The sequence below is a fragment of the Octopus bimaculoides genome, chromosome 15 (assembly GCF_001194135.2).
Source record: "Octopus bimaculoides isolate UCB-OBI-ISO-001 chromosome 15, ASM119413v2, whole genome shotgun sequence".
Classification (NCBI taxonomy): domain Eukaryota; kingdom Metazoa; phylum Mollusca; class Cephalopoda; order Octopoda; family Octopodidae; genus Octopus; species Octopus bimaculoides.
This window is the reverse complement of record NC_068995.1, coordinates 43,053,962-43,060,721: the sequence shown is the minus strand read 5'-3', so window position 1 is coordinate 43,060,721 and position 6,760 is coordinate 43,053,962. Positions and strand designations below refer to the sequence as shown.

Sequence of the window (6,760 nt, the reverse complement as noted above, 5' to 3'; positions counted from 1 at the left end):
TTAGCACCACTGACACCAAGGTAACCTCGGGACCGCATGTTTTTTTTTTTTTAAATAAGGTAGTGCCAGAAATGCAATTTCTTTGAAATGGACACGCTTTCGCGCGTATACCATACAAAGGAAGAGAAAAAGAGAGAGAGAGAACGGGGAGAGAGAGAGAAAGAGAGAGAGAGAACGGGGAGAGAGAGAAAGAGAGAGAGAACGGGGGAGAGAGAGAGAGAGAGAATAACACACGTACACACAATCTCATTACCCCATTCAAACATTTAAAATCTTATACATACATTTTTCACCGAAATGCTTTCGCACACGCCTGATTCATGCTCTTGTTGCTGTTGAAGCACAAATGTCTTGCTATGGTCTCGGTCTGTAGCTGGCACAATTTCATTAGTGGCTTTCGCCAGTTCTTCCCAAACAATAGCAAACTGATTTTGCTGTGAAATTACGGCTGCCAACAGTATTTTATATGGAAATTTGTTGTGCACATAATATCAATCTAGCTAGAAAAGTGTTTTCCCCGACTGTCGTATATTTACAAGCATCTCTCTTTCGCTTTATATTTATAAACATTTCTCTTGCTCTTATATAGAGCTCGTCTTAATGGCTATTTATAATAATGATATACCATCAACTAACGGATATAAATTTAATAATTTTACTGAGTCAACAATATACGTTGCATAGTATATGATATGCATGTTCTTGCTTTTCCTTTTCGCAACGTGAAACAACGGCAAACTTCGGACTGGTTATTTTTCCCTCTCTCCGTATGTGCAGGACATTTACAATTTTTTTATATCTATATTTCTATTCAAAACAACAACAATAATAATAATAATGATAATAATACTTCTTTCTCCTATGTCCAAAAGACCAAAAATTTCGCGGACGGGTAAGTCGATTACATCCACCTAGTGTGTAACTGGTACTTATGTCCTCGTCACCAAAAAAAAAAAAAAAAAAAAAAAAAAAAAAAAGAAGTGAATGACAAAGACGATTTAAGTGGAATCTGAACTCACAACGTAAAGAGTGACACAATGCCGCTAAGCATTTTTGTTAGGCGTGTTAACAATTTTGCTAACTCACCGCCTTAATAATAATAATAATAATACTAGTAATAATGATAGTAGTAGTAGTAGCACTGATGCAGTGACAGGCAGTGACTCATGGTTTCTTATCTTAACTGATTGAAAGTGTTATTATGTACATTGTTTTGTCTTGACAGATTTGCTTGTCAGTTTTTTTATACCTTAACCAGTTCAGGTTGTCCCTTAGTGAATGACAATATTTGCATCTCAGATCAAGAGTAGAAGTAGAGGGGGAGTATCATAGCCATGTGTTGAGAGGAATTTTGGGGGTTTGAATAATTCACCTTTGGAAAGATGGGTGTTTAGTTCAACATCCTTAAACAACCCTCATTCAAGTACCTTTTGAACGAGGAGGGCTACTCGACCTGAAGAACATTCTAACTGTGCCCCAACTGCAAGATCATGCGCAGTTAATATTGATATGTGATCACCATGTCGCGCACATATGGTTGTGATGCATGTGCCTGGTGTACCCTTATCAGACGGGTAGTCATGATGGGTATAGTGGGCTTCGTATATTCTATCCCAGTGTTTCTTTGATGGCATGCACTGATCTCTCCTTCAATAATAATAATGAAGATGATGATGATGATGACAATAGTAATAATGATGGTAATGATAATAAAGGAGGAACTCGTAAAAACCAAAGCCATCTTCATTAGGAGTGGACTATTCCAGAGAAACACGCTGTTTCCACCCCCTTTTCTTCTTGATACTGCGAAACAACTGTTACCGAACATCAATTAACTGTCGCCAGTATGTGGATTATCTAAAATCGTATACTAGAAATTATAAACGGCTGGAAACATTTGTACATACTGTACATGGATTTACCAAAGAAATAAATATGAAATTTGGTTTAGAAAAATATGCCAAAGCAACCTTGAAAAGAGGAAAACTAGTTAAAAGTTGCAGCATCACACTAGCTAAGGCAAATGACATAAAAGAATTAGCCTGAAGACAAACATACATATACTTAGGAATCAATGAACTAGATACGATACGATACACACGTGAAAGAGAAGATAAGAAAGAAATACTATTGACGAGTTAGATTAATACTGACAACAGAATTGAATGCTAAAAGCAATATAATAGGCATGAACACTCTAGCCGTTCCAGTTATAAGTTACAGCTACAATATTCTTAATTGGACTCCAAATGAACTGATCGAAATAGAAATGAAAACGAGAAAAATACTGACAGGATTTAGGATGCACCACTCAAAATCTGACATTAAAATGTTATATATACAGCGCATGAAAGGTGGTAGAGGACGTCTACAACTAAGAAACAATTACAAAACAACCACCAGAGAACTACAGAAATACCTACTTCAAAAGCAAAAAAACTAATACAAATTTCCACAAAAGACGAACAGGACAAAAACCTGTTTTCTGTCTCTAAGGAAACTGACGAATATAGAAACGATGTCATAGAACAACAACTATGAAGAAAAAGAACAACAAAAGCTGTAAAATAACTTAAATGCAAACGAAAACTGGAACAACAAGCTGACATGATAAAACGATGGCAAGAAATGCCCTTACATGGCAAATATTGGGTTAAGCTAAACAGTAAAGAAATAGACAAAGCAAAATCCCAACAATGGCTCAGAAGCTCAGGACTCAAAGCAGAGACTGAAGGATTTTTAATTGCAACAAAAGATCAAAGCCTTCCCACCAAATATATATAAAAAAAAAAAAACACGCAATGGAAAAGAATATAACTGCAGAATATGTAGTGATGGAAAAGAAATAATAAATCATTTCTCTGGCTGCAGAGTCCTGGCTAAGACGGAATATATTTATATACACGACAGCGCTGGGAACTATATAAACTGGAAGCTATGCCTACACGATGGAATAATAACAAGACAAAGATGGTATTGGCACACCCAAGAAAAGGTCACAGAAGCTGAGAACGCAACCATACTCTGGAATTTGCCAATACACACACACACGCACACACAAAAATTAAAGCCCATAGGCTGGATATAATTGTCAGAGATCACCAAGAAAAACAATGATTTCTAATCGATGTATCTGTACCAACAGATGACAATATTCCTCTAAAAGAAACAGAGATATTTTCAAAATACAAAGATCTGGAAATAAAGGTGACTCGAATGTGGGGCCTAAAAGCAGAAATAATTCCTATTATAGTAGGCACATTAGGTATGATAAAAACAAACATTGAAACAAATACATAACCAAAACAACAGGACTTACAACTGTATATAACATACAAAGAATAGAACTACTATGCTATACACACATCAATACAGTGAAAATAAGAGCACCACAAGAATCCACGGCACATACTCAAGACACGCGGAGCTGCACTTGGTAGTGCAGTGAAAGCACCTAATAAAAATAAAACTACTTAATCATCATCATCATCATCATCATCATCATCACCATCATCATCATCATCACGATGATGATGGTAATGATAATAATAATGATGATATATGTATATATATGTTTATATATCAATATGCATTATTAACGTTATAATTCTATTTTCATAAAAAAAAGACATTTTGATAATGTTATACAAATGACGTATTAACCAGATAAACAAACATTTTCAAGTTTGATTTTTCATCCAAAACTAGTGAACATTTTTTTCACCTGTTGCTTCATATTTAAGTGAATAAAATATGGTTTCTTATCTGTTAGAAATGCGTATAAAAAGTTAAATATTTAGAAACATAAGGAAATATGTAATTCAGAAGACGTATGCTGAGATTCGTCTCTTTTTACATGTTCGGTTACTGATATCTACGAGACTTATTCACTAGCTTTCTAGAACTATTTTTTTCCATATAAGACACTACTTAGAAATGTTAAATATATTCAAGACCGATAACTCAGCTGGTTCTACCTCATTACTACAGAAACTCTAGACTTCTTTAAGGATCTTCGTGATGTCCAATTCATCAAGGTTATGCTCCGCAGAACTTTTATGACAATCAACTCGATATGTGTGTCAGAAAAAGAGTAGATTGTATGTATCTAGTTTTTAAAGTATTGTTCCTTAAACCTACGCCTATACTTCCAGTAGTAATTCTTCTCCATATAAGGCCAATCTGCCATTGTAGGGCCACCGGCTACTACATAGTAGCTCCTCACTCTCTTATCCATTTGTAAGAAAGGGTAACTATGTCCTCGAGAATCCTCCCTCGCTCATCTTTTGTCGGGTGATCAGCCATAAAAAGCACTCACTTTTCTGTATGATTTATCACTTGACCAAACAGCTCTAACGAACATATAATAATCGAATTTGGTTGACTGTCTATTCCAAGAATCGCCCCCAAAAATTCGACAGTTAACCCGAAGGACCACAAGTAGTAAGAACATCTTTATAATGCTGGAATGCATTAACATGTGGGAACGAATATTCTCCGTTTCAGTTATTGTATATATTTCCATGTCTGTACGTGAAGATAAACACACACACACACACACACACACACACACACACACGTGTTTGTGTATGTGAACATATATGTTTGCATATATGCATATAAATGCATTTATATATGTGTGTGAGTGTGTGTATATATACATACTTATATATACATATATATGTGTGTGTATGTGCGTGCGTGTATATATACATATATATATATATATATATATATATATATATATATATATATATATATATATATATATATATATATATATATATATATGTATGTATGTGTCTTTTAATATATCCTGATTCACATGTGGATTTACAGTATGTAATAAAATTATTCTTTGAAGAGTATATAAAAACATCCATACAGTTCACAATGGAAAAGGAAGAAGACGATCAGCAAACATTCGTGGACGTATTAATAACACGCGCCAAGTATGCATTCAGGACATGCGTACAAGGCAAGCCGACCTTCACTGGATGATACCTAAACTTCAATTCCAACCATCCATACAGTGTAAAGAGGGGGATTGCTCAGTGCCTAAAACATCGAGCAAAGAATATAAGTAGCGATCGTGATATGCACATACGCTAGGACACAACAACCTCCTAAGCAGACCGAGTGCAGATATGAGTAGCATATGAGAATCGGTATTAAGGAAGGATAGGAAAAATATTAGATTTATAAGCCCTAAATTTCTCATCCTAATAACCTACGGGCATATACGGGCTACTAACCAAGATTTCGAGTTCGATTCCAGGCAGTGAAAAAATACCTTAGGAATGAGAACCCGGGTTTGAAATTTCCCCAAGAAGGCTGGAGGGTATATCAGCCGAAATGTTCTGTTAACAACAAACAAGATGAGGACAAATATCCGTTAAATGTAAATACTATACGTACCTCCTCATCTCTTAAAAATATAGAACTCTAAAAACAAAGTCAGAAAGTATGTGACTTCCATTGATCTGCGGCCGTTTCGCTAACTCTTTCATGTAGTATAAATTTCAATACCCAAGATCTTATGCGTACTTCTTTACTTTACTTGAGATAATGTAATAGAATTGTATATTCACAACATGATGTAAATAAAGAAAGCTAAATCATTGGAACAGCAGAATATCATTGTTACATCAATAGTTCAACTGTATTAAAAAAAACTCAACTGTTTTCACATCTCATAGCTCCTTAATTTTTATATTAGTTTATTCTTTTTACATACATACATACATACATACGTACGTACGTACGTACGTACGTACGTACGTACGTACGTACGTACGTATGTATGTATGTATGTATGTATGCATGCATGCATGCATGCATGCGTGTGCGTGTGCGTGTGCGTGTGCGTGTGCGTGTGCGTGTGTGTGTGTGTGTGCGTGTGTGTTATGCAGAAAGAGGATAAGAGGAGGAGAGAGACAAAGCCAAAGATACGGAGAAAAGTAATATTTATCCTCGATTAAACGTGGACGTTCTTTTAGAACATTATATATCTCATAGCACGGAGGTAAATTCCCACCACCTTCAGTGCCAAAACCACCAGAACAGGTGGTTTCCGGTCACGTGCTAACGGTGACATCATAGCCTGTTCTGGTATTGCTATTCTATATATCGCTCTTTAAGATGAATCGCTGCTGTCTTTAGCAGCCGGGCGTCCATCACTTAGGATGCCACAGTAAACTGAAATCACGTGATCACGTTATCTTTTAGTCTCAGGGCTAGGGGTGGCGGGGATTTATCTCGCCACTCGCGTTATACCTATCGGTTTTTATATTGCCGCTGCCGCTAATAGATATCTTTAAAAAAAGTATAGAAGTATATCTATGAATTTTCGTCTGCGTATTTGTCAATCATTTTGTTTATCTTTCCTCTGCTGTTTATCGTATATTTCTTTCCACATTTGTTTTCCCTCGCCATATTCTTTATCCTCCTTTATCTTACGCCCAATCTGTTCCATCCCATTACTCTCTCTCTCTCTCTCTCTCTCTCTGTGTCTGTCTGTCTTTTCCTATAACCTCTTATATCTAACATTTTCTTTTACCGTTCTCTACTACTGAATAGATCATCTTACTTTATCTTCTCACTTTAGTCTTTCATTTTCTGGTTTATACTTAAAGTCAATTCAATGCTTCTGCAACATTCAAATTTACCTGACAAGTTGTATTTTACTCCTCACGATTTTCTTTTTATATCATCACTTTGTTCTCACTCCCTGCATTTCTCGACCTAGCTTCCCACCCAC

General features: G+C 35.7%; 1 protein-coding gene across 4 annotated transcripts in view; it reads right to left on the bottom strand.

Moving 5' to 3' along the window:
- Positions 1 to 6,760, bottom strand: part of LOC106880835 (RYamide receptor) — a 438,750-nt gene that overhangs the window by 306,031 nt on the left and 125,959 nt on the right. The gene's annotated exons all lie outside the window — the stretch shown is intronic.